The following is a 26,172-nucleotide window of genomic DNA, read 5'->3' as shown; positions in this document are numbered from 1 at the left end:
AAAAAGAGACTCAGCAAGAGAGAGTAAGAGAGACTAGAAGAAAGAGAGAGAAGGAGGGACGAAGAGAAAGACGGAGAGAAAAAGAGACTCAGCAAGAGAGAGTAAGAGAGACCAGAAGAAAGAGGGAGAAGGACAGACGGAGGGAAAGATGGAGAGAAGAAGAGACTCAGCGAACGATAGTAAGAGAGAGTTTTGTTCTTAACAGGCTGTCCTTTCCCACTTATGATACGTGGGGACACCTGACTTGTGAACACACTTGATTTCTGTTCTTTAAAAATTATGAATTATATATAATAATAATCCTAACAAGTGTTTTTTTAAGAGAGGAGAAAGAGGGAGAAGGAGAGACGAACATAAAGACGGACAGAAAAAGAGACTCAGCGAGAGAGAGTAAGAGAGACGAGAAGGAGAGAGAATGACAGACGAAGGGAAAGACGGGGAGGAAAAGAGACAGCGAGAGAGAAGGAGAGACGAAGAGAAAGACGGAGAGAAAAAGAGACTTAGCGAAAGAGGGTAGGAGAGACTAGGAGAAAGAGAGGGAAAGACGGAGAGAAGGAGAGAGTACGAGAGAGAGAGACGCTTGGAGAAAGAGAGACAAGGAGAGACGAAAAGAAACGCGGGTTGAAACTCCGAGAAAGAGAGAGAGAGAGACGCCCAGAATGTTATTTATAGATATGCCCCTCCGCTTCTCTCTCCTCTATATTTTCCCAAGTAAAACCATAGGAAAAACGAAATTAATTGGATAAGACCCTTTAAACATTTCTTAAAATTCATTTTTTCTTGCAATAAATTCGGAAAACATTGAATAAAATTCAAGAAAAATCGAAAAGACTCGGTAATTTATCCACACATTATGAAAAATTAATTTTTGTTTTCGAAACTGCCAATTTGATTTAAAGATAGCTATTCCAACCAGTAATAAATTCTATAAAATTCACAAGATAACCTAAAAGTTAGATTGACATCTTTATTGACTTGGAATAATGATTAACGTGTTACTAAAATACCATAAAAGGGATAAAAAAGAGCTAACTGCTTGGATTACTCGCTGAATTTACACTCTTGAATTTGAATTAGTACGACCCTTCAAATAATGAAATAAACACTGAATCTACGAGAAAGAGAGGGAGAGAGAGAGACGGAGTGTAAAAGCGGAGAGAGGCGACCGAGATATAGAGAGAGATATCTGAAGAAAAACAGAGAGAGAGCGAGAGAGGGAGAGAGTAACTGTCTAAAGTTGATAGCAGTGAAGTGGTAATACAAACTCTCAAGGTTGGACGAGGAATGCATTGGAAAAATAAAATCAGGTCAGAGATCAGAACCATATTAAGGATTTGCAGCACTCCATCGGGTCTCAACCGAAGCCGCCTTAAAGTAAACACCTCAAGCGCATCAGAGCATGTCGAAGTAATGGTCAGTGTCAATGACCGTATGGCTTTGCGTGTGCTATTGTAAGGTTTTGTTGGTTTAACCTAGTCAGTGTTCCCCTAGGCAGCCGTGTGAGAGGCGCTGTGATACTTGGCTGTGGAGGAGGGCCATTAATGGTACCTCATGACTAGCATATCCGGACTGCTTGGGTGACAAGGGGGGCGGCAACTAGGCACCCAATCAATCGCCATATCAGCATCAAAGGACCAAGAGGATTACGTAGCCAGGCGCAATACCAGCATTAGCAGCGCTATGGATGCCAGGTAAAATTGAGTACGTACTTGCTATGAGAATTAGTGGCCAGGAGACAACACGTGTTCAGAGGTAGGATTATATCTATATGGCGAGGATCAAATGTAGACAGGAAAGAATGAAACGGCTATGATTAAGTCATAGAAACTACGTATTTTGTGTCTTCTATATATATTAGTTTATGTATACATCCCGAACTGTTTTAGATAAATTTTGTGGGTTAATGGAATCTATTCACTCCGTGGCCCTCACTCAGTTTCTCTCTGCTTCTCCGCTTATTTCTTAGTGTTCTTTAGCCAGTAATGCCTACTCTTTCACGGTATCAGTGCCGCGGCAAGCGTCAAGAGGAATGGAGGAAAATCTTATGCTGCTGCTTCTTGTCGGTCTTTCGATTTCTGTAGCAAGATCTGTATGGCAGCCGTGGGAAACGTCCTATGGTAGCTTCTATTGGACCTATTGCTCAAATGAAGCTCAACAATGGCGACTATCACAACAGGAACATCGCAATGTCACCTCTTCTCAACAGTGATGATAGAATGGGGTTATTTAAAGAGTTTCTTGCCAATCTCAACCGCACATTATCAAGCAAACACAATCGAGAATCCTACATTGAGGAATGGTTGATAACATACAGACAGCTCCATGGACTATCTCAACGGACAATTATAGAGTGTGTCGCACAGCACAACAACGAGGCATAATCAGCGAGACAGGATTCGATTGTGTTCACGGCCCCACAAGCGCGCAACTACCAAATGAGGCTTATATCGCGTTCACCTTGCTGAGTGAACACGAACCAACATACACTCAGCGCCAACAATTGGGAACTTGAAATTTGACAAAATTGTTGCCAACCTCAAAGCACACGATGCATTTCTTATGTTCCCGTGAGAAAGACAAAGCCCGTATCCACCTGCAGCCAACAATGGCCAAGCATTGATAGCTCAATCACCAAACTTTACCAATGAAGAGCACTGCCAGAACCGTGGATCTATTCAAAATATGTTTAATGAATTATTTTAAGGGTCCCAGCGCTACCTGCAGTAAAATCACTGGTACTCATCGCGTAAGTATGATTCCATATCGCTATTGGATCGTAACATTGTGATATTCAAATGCATGTCATCGGGCACCTAAAATACCGATGTATTAACTAACCTGATTAAGATTTCGGAATCAAAGTATCGAAGCACTTAGAAAAGTCTGTTACCGAAATACTTTCAGCGCGCCCATGCTAAGTGCAGTGCGATCACTGATACTCGTCGTAGGAGTTTGATAATATATATTTAGCCTATCAATTATTTTGGCATCGTTTAAGAATATCATGTAAATAACGATGGATAGAAAGCATTGTTTAATACTACCGATCATTGTACTGGGATCCTATCATAAGTCGCTTCTCTCATTGCCTGCCTTGAAGACTTGCTTATACATCTCACATGGGTGTTAAAGAATATTGTCTATCTCGATGTACCGAAGAAGCCAAAGGGCTGTGATTGGGTTGTCTCACACAATTTTATTGGAGCATGTTGATATCTTTTAACTCCGACTGTGCTTTGTTAACCCAGTCGAGCGATGCCATGGGCGTTGTGCGCATCAAGAGAACCACACCCGATGAAATCCTGAGAGCAGGAAATAGCAACATCAAAGAATCCTGATGCAATGTGAATAGCATTTCACATTTTATCCGTCCATAAAGTCTTTATTTACTGAGTGGCGATAGCCTCTGCTCTATTATGACTTAGATTATATCCTGAGTGTCCATAGTTCTATGATTGTTGGAACTGGGAAGTGCATGTCTCACTTACGAGCATAAATTTGTGAGACATAACTTTCTGAAATGATAAATAAGTGGAAGGAGGAGAAATCGGTATGAGGTTGATATCAGAATTGGCCCAGCACTTTTGATTGGAATAGATGTTAATTTTGACCATATGAATCACATGTCATCATTTTTATGTTATTGATCTTAAATTATAAATTTGATTATATTTGTGGGCTGATTGCCTGAAAATTCTTCTATTTGCCCTCGGTTTGTGGATCCTAAGCGATTGGACTTCTGGGCGGATGAAATACCCTGGATCACCTGCATTAAAATAATTTACTAGTTTCAATATCTTCCCTACGGAAGGAACCATCCTTTGCACGCGTTTGCGTATTTTTCTCAAGCGGGCAGAGTAAGTGACCCTTTTGGCTGTAACCAAAATCGTTTTAATAAAACTCTTTATCTGTTTATTACGAGAAACACAATAAAATGCCTCCATACTGTTTTAATAAGACATGTAATTTATCATCATTTGGCAACCGTAATGATTCACATAAGGCATCCTACCATTGATTTGATCAATGGGTACACTAGTGAGAAAACACTAGTGAAGCTATCCATTAATATGACGAGTGCTTGGGGTTGTTGTATAATTTTAATGGTTCAAAATTTGGATCTGATAAATATTGGTTTCTATTTCAAAACATATATACTTTTGTATCAGAATAATTATAATTGCTTATCTTGTGATTTCCGGCGCTTATTGGATATGTGCATTCGTTTGGCGAGCCCTGGACTGTTCTCTCTATAGTTCCGGACTGTCCGGGACAGGATGAAGGTTGTCCCGTCCGTATACTTCAGCTTCATCCGAACCGTCTCGTCCGGGGATTCGTCCAAGGTGAATAATTTTCGTCCACGTCCGGGGTCAGATCGATTCTTCCCGTCGAGTTATAATTGGTTCGTCCCCCATCGGGGATGAAAAAAATAGTTCATGAGGCTGCGACTCCCTGCTTTATCTTACCCTCCGCGTTAGGAGTCATGTGCCCTGCCCTGTCCGAGTTGTCTCCCTACCCTCTCCCTCCTCCGCACCCTCCAGCCAACCGCCGCCGGCCCCTTTCATCCCGTTCTCGTCGTCGAAGCCCGCTCCCCCGACGAGGAATGAGATAGAGAGATGGAAGAGAGTGTTTGGCAAGGAGAGAGAGAGAGAGAGGTGAGCTGAGAGAGAGACGAGAAACGACATATAAAGAGGTAAGAGACAGCTTAGCAACAAAAAATATGAGGAACGAGAGAGAGAGAGATGAGCTGAAAGAGAGAGACTAGAAACGAGATAGAGAGAGGTAAGAGAGAGCTTAGCAAGGAAAGAGAGATGACAAACGAGAGAGAGATGAGCTGGGAGGAGATAGACGAGAAACGACATATAAAGAGGTAAGAGACAGCTTAGCAACAAAAAATATGAGGAACGAGAGAGAGAGAGATGAGCTGAAAGAGAGAGACTAGAAACGAGATAGAGAGAGGAGAGAGAGCTTAGCAAGGAAAGAGAGATGACAAACGAGAGAGATGAGCTGGGAGGGAGATAGACGAGAAACGACATATAAAGAGAGAGAGAGAGAGAGAGAGAGAGAGAGAGAGAGAGAGAGAGAGAGAGAGAGAGAGAGAGAGAGAGAGAGAGAGAGAGAGAGAGAGAGAGAGAGAGAGAGAGAAACGAGATAGAGAGAGGTAAGAGAGAGCTTCAGGAAAGAAAGATGACAAACGAGAGAGAGAGATAGAGATGAGCTTATAGAGAGAGAGACGAAACAGAGATAGCGAGATGTAAGAGAGCTTAGCAGATAAAGAAAGATGACAAACGAGAGAGAGAGATAGAGATGAGCTCATAGAGAGAGAGAAACGAGATAGCGACATGTAAGAGAGAGCTTAGCAGATAAAGAAAGATGACAAACGAGAGAGAGAGAGAGAGAGAGAGAGACGAGAAACGAGATAGAGAGAGGTAAGAGAGTATAGCAAGAAGCGATATGACAAACGATATAGAGAGAGATGAGCTCAGAGAGAGACACAAGAAATGAGATAGAGAGAGGTCAGAGAGAGCTTAGCAAGGAAAGAAAGATGATAAACGAGAAAGAGATGAACTGAGAGAAGGAGAGGCGAGACAGGCTAGAGAGGGATAAGAGAGAGTCTAGGTACAAGAGAGACGGAGAGCCAAGAAACGAGAAAGAGAGAGAAGGGAGATATATGAGCTAAGAGAGAGGAGAGACCAGAAACGAGATAGAGGAGACAATAGAGAGTTTAGCTGATAGATAGAGATATGAGAAATGAGAGAGATAAAAAAGAGATACAGAGAGAGAAAGGAGAACAGAGAGAGAGATTGTAAGAGAGAAAAGGAAGAAACAGAGAGAGAAGAGAAAGACGAGGAGAAGAAATTAAGTGCCGACGGCGGAGGCACCAAAATATTCGTCCGTATCTTTTCGTCCATCATCCGAGGCCTCAGAACGGGACGTTTTTTCGTCCAAGTGCAGAAAAACCATCTCCTCCTTTCGCTCTATGACGAAGTTTTGCCCGTCTTCGTCCGACCTCGCGGACGGGACGATATTTTCATCCTGGGACGAAAAAACCGTCCCTTCCGCGTCCCCGCACTATTGTTCTATCGGGCGTCAGGGCGTAGATTGAGGTTCCAAGGTACCCCGTCGGTGGTCAAGCCACTCTTTACTCCGAACAAGATAAAGTCCTGAACGCGCGGATAAACCGATTGTTTGAAATGCACTATTTGGGTCAACACAAAGTATGAATTTCCCAACACGGTGAGCTCAGGACAGGAGATTTAGTCTAAATTTCTTGTCCCGTCGTTTATTGTGGGACCCTGGAAGGGTGAGCCTGTTCCCTCAATTATTCGGCGTACAACACAAGCAAGAAGCCCAAAGTAGGCGCGCCTAGTAAGGTCGTTGGCCGACGTAGTTGCCGGGGGGACTGTAGTTGCAGGTGATAAGTATGGCTCCGCTGTTGCACCTGACGCGGGCGCAGCCGAGCCTCACAGAGTTACGCCAGACCACCTGAGTGTAGTGACCGCAGACTCCTCCCGGTGTGCAGGTATTTGTGGCGTAATTGTAGTCCTTGCGCTCGTTCACCCAGGACTGGACTGCCTCTCTGGCCGTCCACTCCTTGCCCGATCCCCAGAAGAGGTTCTCCCGTAGTTGCTTCCGGTGGAATGGACGAGCCTGCAGTCGGCGCGCCTCTGGTTGGCGTAGCTCTGGGCGTATGCCGCGACCTGTGCATCCCACACCATCGGACCCACCCCTACGGCGGCTCGGGCCGCGTTGTGCGCAGCCAAGTAGTCCTGAGGTGTTTTGCGCTTGGACCGAGCATGCAGCGGCAAACGCAAGGACGCAGGCAGCCAGTGCAAAGGGAAGACGTCGAGCCGCCATTTTCTGGCCTTGCGTCTAAAGCGTGTGCTAGATCTTGGCTGCGATGTAGCTCTACTCAAGGAGAAAGGCTCTTTGATGGTTTTGTGGGCGCCGGAGGAATGTTTTATACTGGATCAGAGCGGCAAGGTTCTCGCGGACCAGGTCGTATGGAGTATAGCTAATATCTAAGACAAGACTGGTTCTTAGCCGCCGCGGAGCATTTAGATTGATTGTTCATCGCCATGGGCGTGGTGTTGCAATACGGAAAACTTGTATTTTAATTGCCAAGTGGCTGGGGCCAAGCTTTCAACGACCGGATATTCCACGAAACCAAAACTCGAACGGGCGACTTGTGAGGATAAGATTGTTTCGACTTGTGAGAACTGGCGACTCGAACTGGCGACCAGGTCGTATGGAGTATTTGACTTATTCTCTCGGCCCTTTTGGATGGATTGTTTCGCGGGCTGAGTCTACCAAGAGAATCGTCTCACCCGCGTTCATCAAAGGAGCGTCTTCTGCGAATGTAGGGGCAGCGCAGATATCTTTCCCGTGTGAAGGAGGCGCAAATCACTGCACGCACCCTCTGTGTTTGTCAAGGTGATGAACAAAATTATGCCCCCGATTTTCTTACCAGCTCGTTGTGTTTAAGAAACTAATAAACTAATAACGAAGCTGTGTGGCTGGCCCCACGCCGGCTTGGACGAAGCCTCGAGCTCCCTCAGCAAAGAAGCAACGGACGACTGGAGGAAAGTTCCGCCGCCTCGCCGATGTAACTGCTGGAAAGTTCTTGTTACATTCTCTTCGCTTTCTGTGATTTCGTCAAATCAGCCTGCTACCGGACGTTCGTGGGCGTGACAACCACATTTCTTGCGGTCTGAGCCCGAAGCCGCCGTGACTGTAGGCTAGGAAAGCGGGCCATGTAGAATTCTGATTGTGATTGTTCCGTGTGATTGTTCCACGTCTAGTTTTGTTCGCGTCGCGACATGCAGAATTCTGAAATTTCATCAGCATGATGCCATACTTGTTCGTCTTCGCATGATGCCAGAGGACAGTAAATCACATCGCTTGGTTCCTTTTTGTGTAATAGACCAAGGTGGTTCGGCAGCGATACGATGTTCGTGCGAAGTATGCAATGCGCTTGACGATCCTGTGTTTTTGCTCAGAACGCGAGAGAGCTGGCTCCCCGACGGAGTTCGAAGAGTATATCTCCCTATCCGTTTAAATGGACCGTCAGAAATTAGTGTTCCACGGGTCTTAGAGGAAACGCACGTTGAACAGTGTCTCAGATCGAAAGGAGATTATGTTTGGGATGTCGACTAAATCCAGTTAGAGCAGATTTAGCGTACCAACGTCGTATTTTTATTGAGCGATTAGACTTTGTTTGGTATGTCATCCCACCTGCATCGCAGAGATCCTTTGGTGTTTCAAATATTGAAAAGATTAAGCGAAGTCTAGTTTATAGACGTTTCAAGACAGTAAGTGTAGTTTCTTATTAAATACAATTAAGTGTAGTGTTCCATTGGTCCGCTTCATTGATCCAGGTTCATAGCTTGTAATACATATATAAGGAAACATGCTGATGAATTTCAGAATTCTACATGTCGCGACGCGAACAAAACTAGACGTCAAGTATTAGGAAAAATCGAGACACGATGCACAGATTTTACTTGTGAATTTATTAACGCCGACTTATCCTTGTTAATTTCGTGCGACCAACAAAACCCCCGTGCCTAACGGTTGTTATCCTTTCTGCCCTCTTAGCTGAATTATGCGGCGGCGTTATTCAGCCGACGAAATTGCCTCAATCCATGAAGAAGCGGCGCAAAGATCATTGTGGGATTGAAAAACGCGGTGTAGCGGGCGACAGAAAATCTATGAACCCTACGACTCCGCGGCGAAGTCTTTAACCAAACGTTCAAAGCACACTTTGGCCGGACGGTAATTTTCAAAGGCGATGATGAATAAGCATGGATGGCCTTGAATTCTTGATTCTTGGCCCCAACCTTTACCTTCGCCGGCAAAACGACACGCAAGAATGTGGTTGAGTTCCTCCTGCCTTTGGGTTAAACAGGTTGAGCCGCCGTAACTAGTTACCGTCTTAACTTGCCGTCGCGCCATTGAGCGCGCGGGAGAGACCGAGAGACAGATATAGAGCAAGCGAGAGCGAGAGAGAGAGAGAGAGACTGACACTCAAGCGAGCGACAGAGAGAGAGAAAGAGAGAAAGAGAGCGAGAGAGAGAGAGAGAGAGAGAGAGAGAGAGCGAGAGAAAGAGAAAGAGAGAGCGAGAGAGAGAGAAGAGAGAGAGAGAGAGAGAGAGAGGGCGACTAAGAGAAAGAGAGAGAAGTAGAAACCAAGAGAAAGACGGAGACTCGGCGAGCGACGGAGAGAGAGACTAGGATAAAGAGAGAGAAAGAGAGAGACAGAGAGAAAAAGAGACTCAGGGAGAGAGAGTAAGAGAGCCTAGGACAAAGAGAGAGAAGGGGAGACGGAAAGGAAAAGAGACTCAGCGAGGGAGAGTAAGAGAGACTGGGGGAAAGAGAGAGAAGGGGAGACGGAAAGGAAAAGGGACTCAGCGAGGGAGAGAAAGAGAGACTAGGAGAAAGAGAGAGAAAGAGACTCAGCAGAGAGGGTAAGAGAGAATAGAAGCAAGAGAGAGACACAGAGCCGAAGAGAAAGGCGGAGAGAAAGAGAGACTCGGCGAGAGAAAGTAAGAGAGACTAGGAGAAAGAGAGAGGAGGGACGAAGAGAAAGACGGAGAGAAAAAGAGACTCCGCGAGAGAGAGTAAGAGAGACTAGAAGAAAGAGAGAGGAGGGACGAAGAGAAAGACGGAGAGAAAAAGAGACTCAGCAAGAGAGAGTAAGAGAGACGAGAAGAAAGAGAGAGAAGGAGGGACGAAGAGAAAGACGGAGAGAAAAAGAGACTCAGCAAGAGAGAGTAAGAGAGACCAGAAGAAAGAGGGAGAAGGACAGACGGAGGGAAAGATGGAGAGAAGAAGAGACTCAGCGAACGATAGTAGTAAGAGAGAGTTTTGTTCTTAACAGGCTGTCCTTTCCCACTTATGATACGTGGGGACACCTGACTTGTGAACACACTTGATTTCTGTTCTTTAAAAATTATGAATTATATATAATAATAATCCTAACAATTATTTAGAAAAGAGAGGAGAAAGAGACAGAAGGAGAGAAGAACAGACAGGCGGACAGAAAAAGAGACTCCGCGAGAGAGAGTAAGAGAGACGAGAAGGAGAGAGAATGACAGACAGAAGGGAAAGACAGGAGGAAAAGAGACAGCGAGAGAGAAGGAGGGACGAAGAGAAAGACGGAGAGAAAAAGAGACTTAGCGAAAGAGGGTAGGAGAGACTAGGAGAAAGAGAGGGAAAGACGGAGAGAAGGAGAGAGTACGAGAGAGAGAGAGACGCTTGGAGAAAGAGAGACAAGGAGAGACGAAAAGAAACATGGGTTGAAACTCCGAGAAAGAGAGAGAGAGAGACGCCCAGAATGTTATTTATAGATATGCCCCTCCGCTTCTCTCTCCTCTATATTTTCCCAAGTAAAACCATAGGAAAAACGAAATTAATTGGATAAGACCCTTTAAACATTTCTTAAAATTCATTTTTTCTTGCAATAAATTCGGAAAACATTGAATAAAATTCAAGAAAAATCGAAAAGACTCGGTAATTTATCCACACATTATGAAAAATTAATTTTTGTTTTCGAAACTGCCAATTTGATTTAAAGATAGCTATTCCAACCAGTAATAAATTCTATAAAATTCACAAGATAACCTAAAAGTTAGATTGACATCTTTATTGACTTGGAATAATGATTAACGTGTTACTAAAATACCATAAAAGGGATAAAAAAGAGCTAACTGCTTGGATTACTCGCTGAATTTACACTCGCCGAATTTGAATTGGTACGACCCTTCAAATAATGAAATAAACACTGAATCTACGAGAAAGAGAGGGAGAGAGAGAGACGGAGTGTAAAGGGGAGAGAGGCGGAGACCGAGATAGAGAGAGAGATACGAAGAGAAAAACAGAGAGAGAGCGAGAGAGGGAGAGAGTAACTGTCTAAAGTTGATAGCAGTGAAGTGGTAATACAAACTCTCAAGGTTGGACGAGGAATGCATTGGAAAAATAAAATCAGGTCAGAGATCAGAACCATATTAAGGATTTGCAGCACTCCATCGGGTCTCAACCCGAAGCCGCCTTAAAGTAAACACCTCAAACGCATCAGAGCATGTCGAAGTAATGGTCAGTGTCAATGACCGTATGGCTTTTGCGTGTGCTATTGTAAGGTTTTGTTGGTTTAACCTAGTCCAGTGTTCCCCTAGGCAGCCGTGTGAGAGGACGCTGTGATACTTGGCTGTGGAGGGAGGGCCATTAATGGTACCTCATGACTAGCATATCCGGACTGCTTGGGTGACAAGGGGGGCGGCAACTAGGCACCCAATCAATCGCCATATCAGCATCAAAGGACCAAGAGGATTACGTAGCCAGGCGCAATACCAGCATTAGCAGCGCTATGGTTGCCAGGTAAAATTGAGTACGTACTTGCTATGAGAATTAGTGGCCAGGAGACAACACGTGTTCAGAGGTAGGATTATATCTATATGACGAGGATCAAATGTAGACAGGAAAGAATGAAACGGCTATGATTAAGTCATAGAAACTACGTATTTTGTGTCTTCTATATATATTAGTTTATGTATACATCCCGAACTGTTTTAGATAAATTTTGTGGGTTAATGGAATCTATTCACTCCGTGGCCCTCACTCAGTTTCTCTCTGCTTCTCCGCTTATTTCTTAGTGTTCTTTAGCCAGTAATGCCTACTCTTTCACGGTATCAGTGCCGCGGCAAGCGTCAAGAGGAATGGAGGAAAATCTTATGCTGCTGCTTCTTGTCGGTCTTTCGATTTCTGTAGCAAGATCTGTATGGCAGCCGTGGGAAACGTCCCTATGGTAGCTTCTATTGGACCTATTGCTCAAATGAAGCTCAACAATGACGACTATCACAACAGGAACATCGCAATGTCACCTCTTCTCAACAGTGATGATAGAATGGGGTTATTTAAAGAGTTTCTTGACCAATCTCAACCGCACATTATCAAGCAAACACAATCGAGAATCCTACATTGAGGAATGGTTGATAACATACAGACAGCTCCATATACTATCTCAACGGACAATTATAGTGTGTCGCACAGCACAACAACGAGGCATAATCAACGAGACAGGATTCGATTGTGTTCACGGCCCCCACAAGCGCGCAACTACCAAATGAGGCTTATATCGCGTTCACCTTGCTGAGTGAACACGAACCAACATACACTCAGCGCCAACAATTGGGAACTTGAAATTTGACAAAATTGTTGCCAACCTCAAAGCACACGATGCATTTCTTATGTTCCCGTGAGAAAGACAAAGCCCGTATCCACCTGCAGCCAACAATGGCCAAGCATTGATAGCTCAATCACCAAACTTTACCAATGAAGAGCACTGCCAGAACCGTGGATCTATTCAAAATATGTTTAATGAATTATTTTAAGGGTCCCAGCGCTACCTGCAGTAAAATCACTGGTACTCATCAGCGTAAGTATGATTCCATATCGCTATTGGATCGTAACATTGTGATATTCAAATGCATGTCATCGGGCACCTAAAATACCGATGTATTAACTAACCTGATTAAGATTTCGTAATCAAAGTATCGAAGCACTTAGAAAAGTCTGTTACCGAAATACTTTCAGCGCGCCCATGCTAAGTGCAGTGCGATCACTGATACTCGTCGTAGGAGTTTGATAATATATATTTAGCCTATCCAATTATTTTGGCATCGTTTAAGAATATCATGTAAATAACGATGGATAGAAAGCATTGTTTAATACTACCGATCATTGTACTGGGATCCTATCATAAGTCGCTTCTCTCATTGCCTGCCTTCGAAGACTTGCTTATACATCTCACATGGGTGTTAAAGAATATTGTCTATCTCGATGTACGAAAGAAGCCAAAGGGCTGTGATTGGGTTGTCTCACACAATTTTATTGGAGCATGTTGATATCTTTTAACTCCGACTGTGCTTTGTTAACCCAGTCCCGAGCGATGCCATGGGCGTTGTGCGCATCAAGAGAACCACACCCCGATGAAATCCTGAGAGCAGGAAATAGCAACATCAAAGAATCCTGATGCAATGTGAATAGCATTTCACATTTTATCCGTCCCATAAAGTCTTTATTTACTGAGTGGCGATAGCCTCTGCTCTATTATGACTTAGATTATATCCTGAGTGTCCATAGTTCTATGATTGTTGGAACTGGGAAGTGCATGTCTCACTTACGAGCAAATTTGTGAGACATAACTTTCTACGAAATGATAAATAAGTGGAAGGAGGAGAAATCGGTATGAGGTTGATATCCAGAATTGGCCCAGCACTTTTGATTGGAATAGATGTTAATTTTGACCATATGAATCACATGTCATCATTTTTATGTTATTGATCTTAAATTATAAATTTGATTATATTTGTGGGCTGATTGCCTTAAAATTCTGCTATTTGCCCGCGGATTTGTGGATCCTAAGCGATTGGACTTCTGGACGGATAAAATACCCTTGATCAGCTGCATTGAAATAATTTACTAGTTTCAATATCTTCCTACGGAAGGAACCATCCTTTGCACGTTTGCGTATTTTTCTCAAGCGGGCAGAGTAAGTGACCCCTTGGCTTGCTGTAACCAAAATCGTTTTAATAAAACTCTTTATCTGTTTATTACGAGAAACACAATAAAATGCCTCCATACTGTTTTAATAAGACATGTAATTTATCATCATTTGGCAACCGTAATGATTCACATAAGGCATCCTACCATTGATTTGATCAATGGGTACACTAGTGAGAAAACACTAGTGAAGCTATCCATTAATATGACGAGTGCTTGGGGTTGTTGTATAATTTTAATGGTTCAAAATTTGGATCTGATAAATATTGGTTTCTATTTCAAAACATATATACTTTTGTATCAGAATAATTATAATTGCTTATCTTGTGATTTCCGGCGCTTATTGGATATGTGCATTCGTTTGGCGAGCCCTGGACTGTTCTCTCTATAGTTCCGGACTGTCCGGGACAGGATGAAGGTTGTCCCGTCCGTATACTTCAGCTTCATCCGAACCGTCTCGTCCGGGGATTCGTCCAAGGTGAATAATTTTCGTCCACGTCCGGGGTCAGATCGATTCTTCCCGTCGAGTTATAATTGGTTCGTCCCCCATCGGGGATGAAAAAAATAGTTCATGAGGCTGCGACTCCTGCTTTATCTTACCCTCCGCGTTAGGAGTCATGTGCCCTGCCCTGTCCGAGTTGTCTCCCTACCCCTCTCCCTCCTCCGCACCCTCCAGCCAACCGCCGCCGGCCTTTCATCCCGTTCTCGTCGTCGAAGCCCGCTCCCCCGACGAGGAATGAGATAGAGAGATGGAAGAGAGTGTTTGGCAAGGAGAGAGAGAGAGAGAGGTGAGCTGAGAGAGAGAGACGAGAAACGACATATAAAGAGGTAAGAGACAGCTTAGCAACAAAAAATATGAGGAACGAGAGCGAGAGAGAGATGAGCTGAAAGAGAGAGACTAGAAACGAGATAGAGAGAGGTAAGAGAGAGCTTAGCAAGGAAAGAGAGATGACAAACGAGAGAGAGATGAGCTGGGAGGGAGATAGACGAGAAACGACATATAAAGAGGTAAGAGAGAGCTTAGCACGGAAAGAGATGACAAATGAGAGAGATAGACAGCTGAGAAAGAGAGAGAGAGAGAGAGAGAGAGAGAGAGAGAGAGAGAGAGAGAGAGAGAGAGAGAGAGAGAGAGAGAGAGAGAGAGAGAGAGAGAGAGAGAGAGAGAGAGAGAGAGAGAGAGAGAGAGAGAGAGAGAGAGAGAGAGAGAGAGAGAGAGAGAGAGAGAGAGAGAGAGAGAGAGAGAGAGAGAGAGCTTCGCAGAGAAAGAAAGATGACAAACGAGAGAGAGAGATAGAGATGAGCTTATAGAGAGAGAGACGAGAAACGAGATAGCGAGATGTAAGAGAGAGCTTAGCAGATAAAGAAAGATGACAAACGAGAGAGAGATAGAGATGAGCACATAGAGAGAGAGACGAGAAAGGAGATAGCGACATGGAAGAGAGAGCTTAGCAGATAAAGAAAGATGACAAACGAGAGAGAGAGCGAGAGAGAGAGAGAGAGAGAGAGAGAGAGAAGTAAAAGAGAGAATAGTAAGGAAAGAGATAAGACAAAAGATATAGAGAGAGATGAGACCAGAGAGAGACACAAGAAACGAGATAGAGAGAAGTCAGAGAGAGCTTAGCAAGGAAAGAAAGATGATAAACGAGAAAGAGCTGAACTGAGAGAAGGAGAGGCGAGACGAGCTAGAGAGGGATAAGAGAGAGTCTAGGTACAAGAGAGACGGAGAGCCAAGAAACGAGAAAGAGAGAGAAGGGAGATATATGAGCTAAGAGAGAGGAGAGACCAGAAACGAGATAGAGGAGACAATAGAGAGTTTAGCTGATAGATAGAGATATGAGAAATGAGAGAGATAAAAAAGAGATACAGAGAGAGAAAGGAGAACAGAGAGAGAGATTGTAAGAGAGAGAAAGGGAAGAAACAGAGAGAGAAGAGAAAGACGAGGGAGAAGAAATTAAGTGCCGACGGCGGAGGCACCAAAATATTCGTCCGTATCTTTTCGTCCATCATCCGAGGCCTCAGAACGGAACGTTTTTTTCGCCCAAGTGCAGAAAAACCAACGCCTCCTTTCGCTCTCTGACGAAGTTTTGCCCCGTCTTCGTCCGACCTCGCGGACGGGACGATATTTTCATCCTGGGACGAAAAACCGTCCCTTCCGCGTCCCCGCACTATTGTTCTATCGGGCGTCGGGGCGTAGATTGAGGTTCCAAGGTACCCCGTCGGTGGGCGAAGCCACTCTTTACTCCGAACAAGATAAAGTCCTGAACGCGCGGATAAACCGATTGTTTGAAATGCACTATTTGGGTCAACACAAAGTATGAATTTCCCAACACGGTGAGCTCAGGAAAGGAGATTTAGTCTAAATTTCTTGTCCCGTCGTTTATTGTGGGACCCTGGAAGGGTGAGCCTGTTCCCTCAATTATTCGGCGTACAACACAAGCAAGAAGCCCAAAGTAGGCGCGCCTAGTAAGGTCGTTGGCCGACGTAGTTGCCGGGGGGACTGTAGTTGCAGGTGATAAGTATGGCTCCGCTGTTGCACCTGACGCGGGCGCAGCCGAGCCTCACAGAGTTACGCCAGACCACCTGAGTGTAGTGACCGCAGACTCTTCCCGGTGTGCAGGTATTTGTGGCGTAATTGTAGTCCTTGCGCTCGTTCACCCAGGACTGGACTGCCTCTCTGGCCGTCCACTCCTTGCCCGATCCCCAGAAGAGGTTCTCCCGTAGTTGCTTCCGGTGGAATGGACGAGCCTGCAGTCGGCGCGCCTCTGGTTGGCGTAGCTCTGGGCGTATGCCGCGACCTGTGCATCCCACACCATCGGACCCACCCCTACGGCGGCTCGGGCCGCGTTGTGCGCAGCCAAGTAGTCCTGAGGGTGTTTTGCGCTTGGACCGAGCATGCAGCGGCAAACGCAAGGACGCAGGCGGCCAGTGCAAGGGAAGACGTCGAGCCGCCATTTTCTGGCCTTGCGTCTAAAGCGTGTGCTAGATCTTGGCTGCGATGTAGCTCTACTCAAGGGAGAAAGGCTCTTTGATGGTTTTGTGGGCGCCGGAGGAATGTTTTATACTGGATCAGAGCGGCAAGGTTCTCGCGGACCAGGTCGTATGGAGTATAGCTAATATCTAAGACAAGACTGGTTCTTAGCCGCCGCGGAGCATTTAGATTGATTGTTCATCGCCATGGGCGTGGTGTTGCAATACGGAAAACTTGTATTTTAATTGCCAAGTGGCTGGGGCCAAGCTTTCAACGACCGGATATTCCACGAAACCAAAACTCGAACGGGCGACTTGTGAGGATAAGATTGTTTCGACTTGTGAGAACTGGCGACTCGAACTGGCGACCAGGTCGTATGGAGTATTTGACTTATTCTCTCGGCCCTTTTGGATGGATTGTTTCGCGGGCTGAGTCTACCAAGAGAATCGTCTCACCCGCGTTCATCAAAGGAGCGTCTTCTGCGAATGTAGGGGCAGCGCAGATATCTTTCCCGTGTGAAGGAGGCGCAAATCACTGAACGCACCCTCTGTGTTTGTCAAGGTGATGAACAAAATTATGCCCCCGATTTTCTTACCAGCTCGTTGTGTTTAAGAAACTAATAAACTAATAACGAAGCTGTGTGGCTGGCCCCACGCCGGCTTGGACGAAGCCTCGAGCTCCCTCAGCAAAGAAGCAACGGACGACTGGAGGAAAGTTCCGCCGCCTCGCCGATGTAACTGCTGGAAAGTTCTTGTTACATTCTCTTCGCTTTCTGTGATTTCGTCAAATCAGCCTGCTACCGGACGTTCGTGGGCGTGACAACCACATTTCTTGCGGTCTGAGCCCGAAGCCGCCGTGACTGTAGGCTAGGAAAGCGGGCCATGTAGAATTCTGATTGTGATTGTTCCGTGTGATTGTTCCACGTCTAGTTTTGTTCGCGTCGCGACATGCAGAATTCTGAAATTTCATCAGCATGATGCCATACTTGTTCGTCTTCGCATGATGCCAGAGGACAGTAAATCACATCGCTTGGTTCCTTTTTGTGTAATAGACCAAGGTGGTTCGGCAGCGATACGATGTTCGTGCGAAGTATGCAATGCGCTTGACGATCCTGTTTTTTGCTCAGAACGCGAGAGAGCTGGCTCCCCGACGGAGTTCGAAGAGTATATCTCCCTATCCGTTTAAATGGACCGTCAGAAATTAGTGTTCCACGGGTCTTAGAGGAAACGCACGTTGAACAGTGTCTCAGATCGAAAGGAGATTATGTTTGGGATGTCGACTAAATCCAGTTAGAGCAGATTTAGCGTACCAACGTCGTATTTTAGTATTGAGCGATAAGACTGTGTTTGGTATATAATACAACCTGCATCGCAGAGATCCTTTGGTGTTTCAAATATTGAAAAGATTAAGCGAAGTCTAGTTTATAGACGTTTCAAGACGGTAAGTGTAGTTTCTTATTAAATACAATTAAGTGTAGTGTTCCATTGGTCCGCTTCATTGATCCAGGTTCATAGCTTGTAATACATATATAAGGGAAACATGCTGATGAATTTCAGAATTCTACATGTCGCGACGCGAACAAAACTAGACGTCCAAGTATTAGGAAAAATCGAGACACGATGCACAGATTTTACTTGTGAATTTATTAACGCCGACTTATCCTTGTTAATTTCGTGCGACCAACAAAACCCCCGTGCCTAACGGTTGTTATCCTTTCTGCCCTCTTAGCTGAATTATGCGGCGGCGTTATTCAGCCGACGAAATTGCCTCAATCCATGAAGAAGCGGCGCAAAGATCATTGTGGGATTGAAAAACGCGGTGTAGCGGGCGACAGAAAATCTATGAACCCTACGACTCCGCGGCGAAGTCTTTAACCAAACGTTCAAAGCACACTTTGGCCGGACGGTAATTTTTCAAAGGCGATGATGAATAAGCATGGATGGCCCCTTGAATTCTTGATTCTTGGACCCAACCTTTACCTTCGCCGGCAAAACGACACGCAAGAATGTGGTTGAGTTCCTCCTGCCTTTGGGTTAAACAGGTTGAGCCGCCGTAACTAGTTACCGTCTTAACTTGCCGTCGCGCCATTGAGCGCGCGGGAGAGAGACCGAGAGACAGATATAGAGCAAGCGAGAGCGAGAGAGAGAGAGAGAGACTGACACTCAAGCGAGCGACAGAGAGAGAGAGAAAGAGAGAAAGAGAGCGAGAGAGAGAGAAAGAGAGAGCGAGAGAGAGAGAGCGAGAGAAAGAGAAAGAGAGAGCGAGAGAGAGAGAAAGAGAGAGCGAGAGAGAGAGAGAAGGAGGGCGACTAAGAGAAAGAGAGAGAAGTAGAAACCAAGAGAAAGACGGAGACTCGGCGAGCGACGGAGAGAGAGACTAGGATAAAGAGAGAGAAAGAGAGAGACAGAGAGAAAAAGAGACTCAGGGAGAGAGAGTAAGAGAGACTAGGACAAAGAGAGAGAAGGGGAGACGGAAAGGAAAAGAGACTCAGCGAGGGAGAGTAAGAAAGACACGGCGAACGAGGAAAACGACGAGACGGAAAGGAAAAGGGACGCAGCGAGGGAGAGAAAGAGAGACTAGGAGAAAGAGAGAGAAAGAGACTCAGCAGAGAGGGTAAGAGAGACTAGGAGAAAGAGAGAGAAGTAGAGACGAAGAGAAAGGCGGAGCGAAAGAGAGACTCGGCGAGAGAAAGTAAGAGAGACTAGGAGAAAGAGAGAGGAGGGACGAAGAGAAAGACGGAGAGAAAAAGAGACTCCGCGAGAGAGAGTAAGAGAGAGAGAAGAAAGAGAGAAGAGAGGACAAGAGAAGACGGAGAGAGAAAGAGACTCAGCAGAGAGAGTAAGAGAGACTAGAAGAAAGAGAGAGAAGGAGGGACGAAGAGAAAGACGGAGAGAAAAAGAGACTCAGCAAGAGAGAGTAAGAGAGACCAGAAGAAAGAGGGAGAAGGACAGACGGAGGGAAAGATGGAGAGAAGAAGAGACTCAGCGAACGATAGTAAGAGAGAGTTTTGTTCTTAACAGGCTGTCCTTTCCCACTTATGATACGTGGGGACACCTGACTTGTGAACACACTTGATTTCTGTTCTTTAAAAATTATGAATTATATATAATAATAATCCTAACAAGTGTTTTTTTAAGAGAGGAGAAAGAGGGAGAAGGAGAGACGAACATAAAGACGGACAGAAAAGAGACTCAGCGAGAGAGAGTAAGAGAGACGAGAAGGAGAGAGAATGACAGACGAAGGGAAAGACGGGGAGGAAAAGAGACAGCGAGAGAGAAGGAGAGACGAAGAGAAAGACGGAGAGAAAAAGAGACTTAGCGAAAGAGGGTAGGAGAGACTAGGAGAAAGAGAGGGAAAGACGGAGAGAAGGAGAGAGTACGAGAGAGAGAGAGACGCTTGGAGAAAGAGAGACAAGGAGAGACGAAAAGAAACGCGGGTTGAAACTCCGAGAAAGAGAGAGAGAGACGCCCAGAATGTTATTTATAGATATGCCCCTCCGCTTCTCTCTCCTCTATATTTTCCCAAGTAAAACCATAGGAAAAACGAAATTAATTGGATAAGACCCTTTAAACATTTCTTAAAATTCATTTTTTCTTGCAATAAATTCGGAAAACATTGAATAAAATTCAAGAAAAATCGAAAAGACTCGGTAATTTATCCACACATTATGAAAAATTAATTTTTGTTTTCGAAACTGCCAATTTGATTTAAAGATAGCTATTCCAACCAGTAATAAATTCTATAAAATTCACAAGATAACCTAAAAGTTAGATTGACATCTTTATTGACTTGGAATAATGATTAACGTGTTACTAAAATACCATAAAAGGGATAAAAAAGAGCTAACTGCTTGGATTACTCGCTGAATTTACACTCGCTAATTTGAATTGGTACGACCCTTCAAATAATGAAATAAACACTGAATCTACGAGAAAGAGAGGGAGAGAGAGAGACGGAGTGTAAAACGGAGAGAGACGACGACCGAGATATAGAGAGAGATACGAAGAGAAAAACAGAGAGAGAGCGAGAGGGGGAGAGTAACTGTCTAAAGTTGATAGCAGTGAAGTGGTAATACAAACTCTCAAGGTTGGACGAGGAATGCATTGGAAAAATAAAATCAGGTCAGAGATCAGAACCATATTAAGGCTTTGCAGCACTCCATCGGGTCTCACCCCGAAGACGCCTTAAAGTAAACACCTCAAACGCATCAGAGCATGTCGAAGTAATGGTCAGTGTCAATGACCGTATGGCTTTTGCGTGTGCTATTGTAAGGTTTTGTTGGTTTAACCTAGTCCAGTGTTCCCTAGGCAGCCGTGTGAGAGGACGCTGTGATACTTGGCTGTGGAGGAGGGCCATTAATGGTACCTCATGACTAGCATATCCGGACTGCTTGGGTGACAAGGGGCGGCAACTAGGCACCCAATCAATCGCCATATCAGCATCAAAGGACCAAGAGGATTACGTAGCCAGGCGCAATACCAGCATTAGCAGCGCTATGGTTGCCAGGTAAAATTGAGTACGCATTGCTATGAGAATTAGTGGCCAGGAGACAACACGTGTTCAGAGGTAGGATTATATCTATATGACGAGGATCAAATGTAGACAGGAAAGAATGAAACGGCTATGATTAAGTCATAGAAACTACGTATTTTGTGTCTTCTATATATATTAGTTTATGTATACATCCCGAACTGTTTTAGATAAATTTTGTGGGTTAATGGAATCTATTCACTCCGTGGCCCTCACTCAGTTTCTCTCTGCTTCTCCGCTTATTTCTTAGTGTTCTTTAGCCAGTAATGCCTACTCTTTCACGGTATCAGTGCCGCGGCAAGCGTCAAGAGGAATGGAGGAAAATCTTATGCTGCTGCTTCTTGTCGGTCTTTCGATTTCTGTAGCAAGATCTGTATGGCAGCCGTGGGAAACGTCCCTATGGTAGCTTCTATTGGACCTATTGCTCAAATGAAGCTCAACAATGACGACTATCACAACAGGAACATCGCAATGTCACCTCTTCTCAACAGTGATGATAGAATGGGGTTATTTAAAGAGTTTCTTCGCCAATCTCAACCGCACATTATCAAGCAAACACAATCGAGAATCCTACATTGAGGAATGGTTGATAACATACAGACAGCTCCATGGACTATCTCAACGGACAATTATAGAGTGTGTCGCACAGCACAACAACGAGGCATAATCAACGAGACAGGATTCGATTGTGTTCACGGCCCCCACAAGCGCGCAACTACCAAATGAGGCTTATATCGCTCACCTTGCTGAGTGAACACGAACCAACATACACTCAGCGCCAACAATTGGGAACTTGAAATTTGACAAAATTGTTGCCAACCTCAAAGCACACGATGCATTTCTTATGTTCCCCGTGAGAAAGACAAAGCCCCGTATCCACCTGCAGCCAACAATGGCCAAGCATTGATAGCTCAATCACCAAACTTTACCAATGAAGAGAGCACTGCCAGAACCGTGGATCTATTCAAAATATGTTTAATGAATTATTTTAAGGGTCCCAGCGCTACCTGCAGTAAAATCACTGGTACTCATCGCGTAAGTATGATTCCATATCGCTATTGGATCGTAACATTGTGATATTCAAATGCATGTCATCGGGCACCCTAAAATACCGATGTATTAACTAACCTGATTAAGATTTCGGAATCAAAGTATCGAAGCACTTAGAAAAGTCTGTTACCGAAATACTTTCAGCGCGCCCATGCTAAGTGCAGTGCGATCACTGATACTCGTCGTAGGAGTTTGATAATATATATTTAGCCTATCCAATTATTTTGGCATCGTTTAAGAATATCATGTAAATAACGATGGATAGAAAGCATTGTTTAATACTACCGATCATTGTACTGGGATCCTATCATAAGTCGCTTCTCTCATTGCCTGCCTTCGAAGACTTGCTTATACATCTCACATGGGTGTTAAAGAATATTGTCTATCTCGATGTACCGAAAGAAGCCAAAGGGCTGTGATTGGGTTGTCTCCCACACAATTTTATTGGAGCATGTTGATATCTTTTAACTCCGACTGTGCTTTGTTAACCCAGTCCCGAACGATGCCATGGACGTTGTGCGCATCAAGAGAACCACACCCCCGATGAAATCCTGAGAGCAGGAAATAGCAACATCAAAGAATCCTGATGCAATGTGAATAGCATTTCACATTTTATCCGTCCCGCAAAGTCTTTATTTACTGAGTGGCGATAGCCTCTGCTCTATTATGACTTAGATTATATCCTGAGTGTCCATAGTTCTATGGTTGTTGAACTGGAAGTGCATGTCTCACTTACGAACGCAAATTTGTGAGACATAACTTTCTACGAAATGATAAATAAGTGGAAGGAGGAGAAATCGGTATGAGGTTGATATCCAGAATTGGCCCAGCACTTTTGATTGGAATAGATGTTAATTTTGACCATATGAATCACATGTCATCATTTTTTATGTTATTGATCTTAAATTATAAATTTGATTATATTTGTGGGCTGATTGCCTGAAAATTCTTCTATTTGCCCTCGGATTTGTGGATCCTAAACGATTGGACTTCTGGACGGATGAAATACCCTGGATCACCTGCATTAAAATAATTTACTAGTTTCAATATCTTCCTACGGAAGGAACCATCCTTTGCACGCTGCGTATGATTTTTCTCAAGCGGCAGAGTAAGTGACCCCTTTTTGGCTTGCTGTAACCAAAATCGTTTTAATAAAACTCTTTATCTGTTTATTACGAGAAACACAATAAAATGCCTCCATACTGTTTTAATAAGACATGTAATTTATCATCATTTGGCAACCGTAATGATTCACATAAGGCATCCTACCATTGATTTGATCAATGGGTACACTAGTGAGAAAACACTAGTGAAGCTATCCATTAATATGACGAGTGCTTGGGGTTGTTGTATAATTTTAATGGTTCAAAATTTGGATCTGATAAATATTGGTTTCTATTTCAAAACATATATACTTTTGTATCAGAATAATTATAATTGCTTATCTTGTGATTTCCGGCGCTTATTGGATATGTGCATTCGTTTGGCGAGCCCTGGACTGTTCTCTCTATAGTTCCGGACTGTCCGGGACAGGATGAAGGTTGTCCCGTCCGTATACTTCAGCTTCATCCGAACCGTCTCGTCCGGGGATTCGTCCAAGGTGAATAATTTTCGTCCACGTCCGGGGTCAGATCGATTCTTCCCGTCGAGTTATAATTGGTTCGTCCCCCATCGGGGATGAAAAAAATAGTTCATGAGGCTGCGACTCCTGCTTTATCTTACCCTCCGCGTTAGGAGTCATGTGCCCTGCCCTGTCCGAGTTGTCTCCCTACCCCTCTCCCTCCTCCGCACCTCCAGCCAACCGCCGCCGGCCCCTTTCATCCCGTTCTCGTCGTCGAAGCCCGCTCCCCCGACGAGGAATGAGATAGAGAGATGGAAGAGAGTGTTTGGCAAGGAGAGAGAGAGAGAGAGGTGAGCTGAGAGAGAGAGACGAGAAACGACATATAAAGAGGTAAGAGACAGCTTAGCAACAAAAAATATGAGGAACGAGAGAGAGAGAGAGATGAGCTGAAAGAGAGAGACTAGAAACGAGATAGAGAGAGGTAAGAGAGAGCTTAGCAGGAAAAGAGAGATGACAAACGAGAGAGAGATGAGCTGGGAGGAGATAGACGAGAAACGACATATAAAGAGGTAAGAGAGAGCTTAGCAGGGAAAGAGAGATGACAAATGAGAGAGATAGACGCGCTGAGAAAGAGAGAGAGAGAGAGAGAGAGAGAGAGAGAGAGAGAGAGAGAGAGAGAGAGAGAGAGAGAGAGAGAGAGAGAGAGAGAGAGAGAGAGAGAGAGAGAGAGAAAGGGAGAGAGACGAGAGACGAGATAGAGACATGTAAGAGAGAGCTTCTGCAGGAAAAGAAAGATGACAAACGAGAGAGAGAGATAGAGATGAGCTTATAGAGAGAGAGACGAGAAACGAGATAGCGAGATGTAAGAGAGAGCTTAGCAGATAAAGAAAGATGACAAACGAGAGAGAGAGATAGAGATGAGCTCATAGAGAGAGAGACGAGAAACGAGATAGCGACATGTAAGAGAGAGCTTAGCAGATAAAGAAAGATGACAAACGAGAGAGAGAGAGAGAGGGAGAGAGAGAGACGAGAAACGAGATAGAGAGAGGTAAGAGAGAGTATAGCAAGGAAAGCGATATGACAAACGATATAGAGAGAGATGAGCTCAGAGAGAGACACAAGAAATGAGATAGAGAGAGGTCAGAGAGAGCTTAGCAAGGAAAGAAAGATGATAAACGAGAAAGAGATGAACTGAGAGAAGGAGAGGCGAGACGAGCTAGAGAGGGATAAGAGAGAGTCTAGGTACAAGAGAGACGGAGAGCCAAGAAACGAGAAAGAGAGAGAAGGGAGATATATGAGCTAAGAGAGAGGGAGAGACCAGAAACGAGATAGAGGGAGACAAATGAGAGTTTAGCTGATAGATAGAGATATGAGAAATGAGAGAGATAAAAAAAGAGATACAGAGAGAGAAAGGGAGAACAGAGAGAGAGATTGTAAGAGAGAGAAAAGGGAAGAAACAGAGAGAGAAGAGAAAGACGAGGGAGAAGAAATTAAGTGCCGACGGCGGAGGCACCAAAATATTCGTCCGTATCTTTTCGTCCATCATCCGAGGCCTCAGAACGGGACGTTTTTTTCGTCCAAGTGCAGAAAAACCATCTCCTCCTTTCGCTCTATGACGAAGTTTTTGCCCCGTCTTCGTCCGACCTCGCGGACGGGACGATATTTTCATCCTGGGACGAAAACCGTCCCTTCCGCGTCCCCGCACTATTGTTCTATCGGGCGTCGGGGCGTAGATTGAGGTTCCAAGGTACCCCGTCGGTGGTCGAAGCCACTTTACTCCGAACAAGATAAAGTCCTGAACGCGCGGATAAACCGATTGTTTGAAATGCACTATTTGGGTCAACACAAAGTATGAATTTCCCAACACGGTGAGCTCGGGACAGGAGATTTAGTCTAAATTTCTTGTCCCGTCGTTTATTGTGGGACCCTGGAAGGGTGAGCCTGTTCCCTCAATTATTCGGCGTACAACACAAGCAAGAAGCCCAAAGTAGGCGCGCCTAGTAAGGTCGTTGGCCGACGTAGTTGCCGGGGGGACTGTAGTTGCAGGTGATAAGTATGGCTCCGCTGTTGCACCTGACGCGGGCGCAGCCGAGCCTCACAGAGTTACGCCAGACCACCTGAGTGTAGTGACCGCAGACTCTTCCCGGTGTGCAGGTATTTGTGGCGTAATTGTAGTCCTTGCGCTCGTTCACCCAGGACTGGACTGCCTCTCTGGCCGTCCACCCTTGCCCGATCCCCAGAAGAGGTTCTCCCGTAGTTGCTTCCGGTGGAATGGACGAGCCTGCAGTCGGCGCGCCTCTGGTTGGCGTAGCTCTGGGCGTATGCCGCGACCTGTGCATCCCACACCATCGGACCCACCCCTACGGCGGCTCGGGCCGCGTTGTGCGCAGCCAAGTAGTCCTGAGGGGTGTTTTGCGCTTGGACCGAGCATGCAGCGGCAAACGCAAGGACGCCGGCGGCCAGTGCAAGGAAGACGTCGAGCCGCCATTTTCTGGCCTTGCGT

The 26,172-nt window shown here is 45.0% G+C and overlaps 3 pseudogenes; all 3 read right to left on the bottom strand.

Annotated features, from left to right (window-relative positions):
• Positions 1-6,256: 6,256 nt before the first annotated feature.
• Positions 6,257-6,913, bottom strand: LOC144706641 (pathogenesis-related protein PR-1 type pseudogene; annotated as a pseudogene).
• Positions 6,914-15,910: 8,997 nt separating this feature from the next.
• Positions 15,911-16,527, bottom strand: LOC144706627 (pathogenesis-related protein PR-1 type-like; annotated as a pseudogene).
• An 8,952-nt stretch (positions 16,528-25,479) lies between these two features.
• On the bottom strand, positions 25,480-26,172 carry LOC144706636 (pathogenesis-related protein PR-1 type pseudogene; annotated as a pseudogene).

The sequence above is a fragment of the Wolffia australiana genome, chromosome 1 (assembly GCF_029677425.1).
Source record: "Wolffia australiana isolate 7733 chromosome 1, ASM2967742v1".
In the NCBI taxonomy this organism is placed as follows: Eukaryota; Viridiplantae; Streptophyta; class Magnoliopsida; order Alismatales; family Araceae; genus Wolffia; species Wolffia australiana.
The sequence above is the reverse complement of the archived record's forward strand: the minus strand, read 5'-3'. Positions and strand labels throughout refer to the sequence as shown.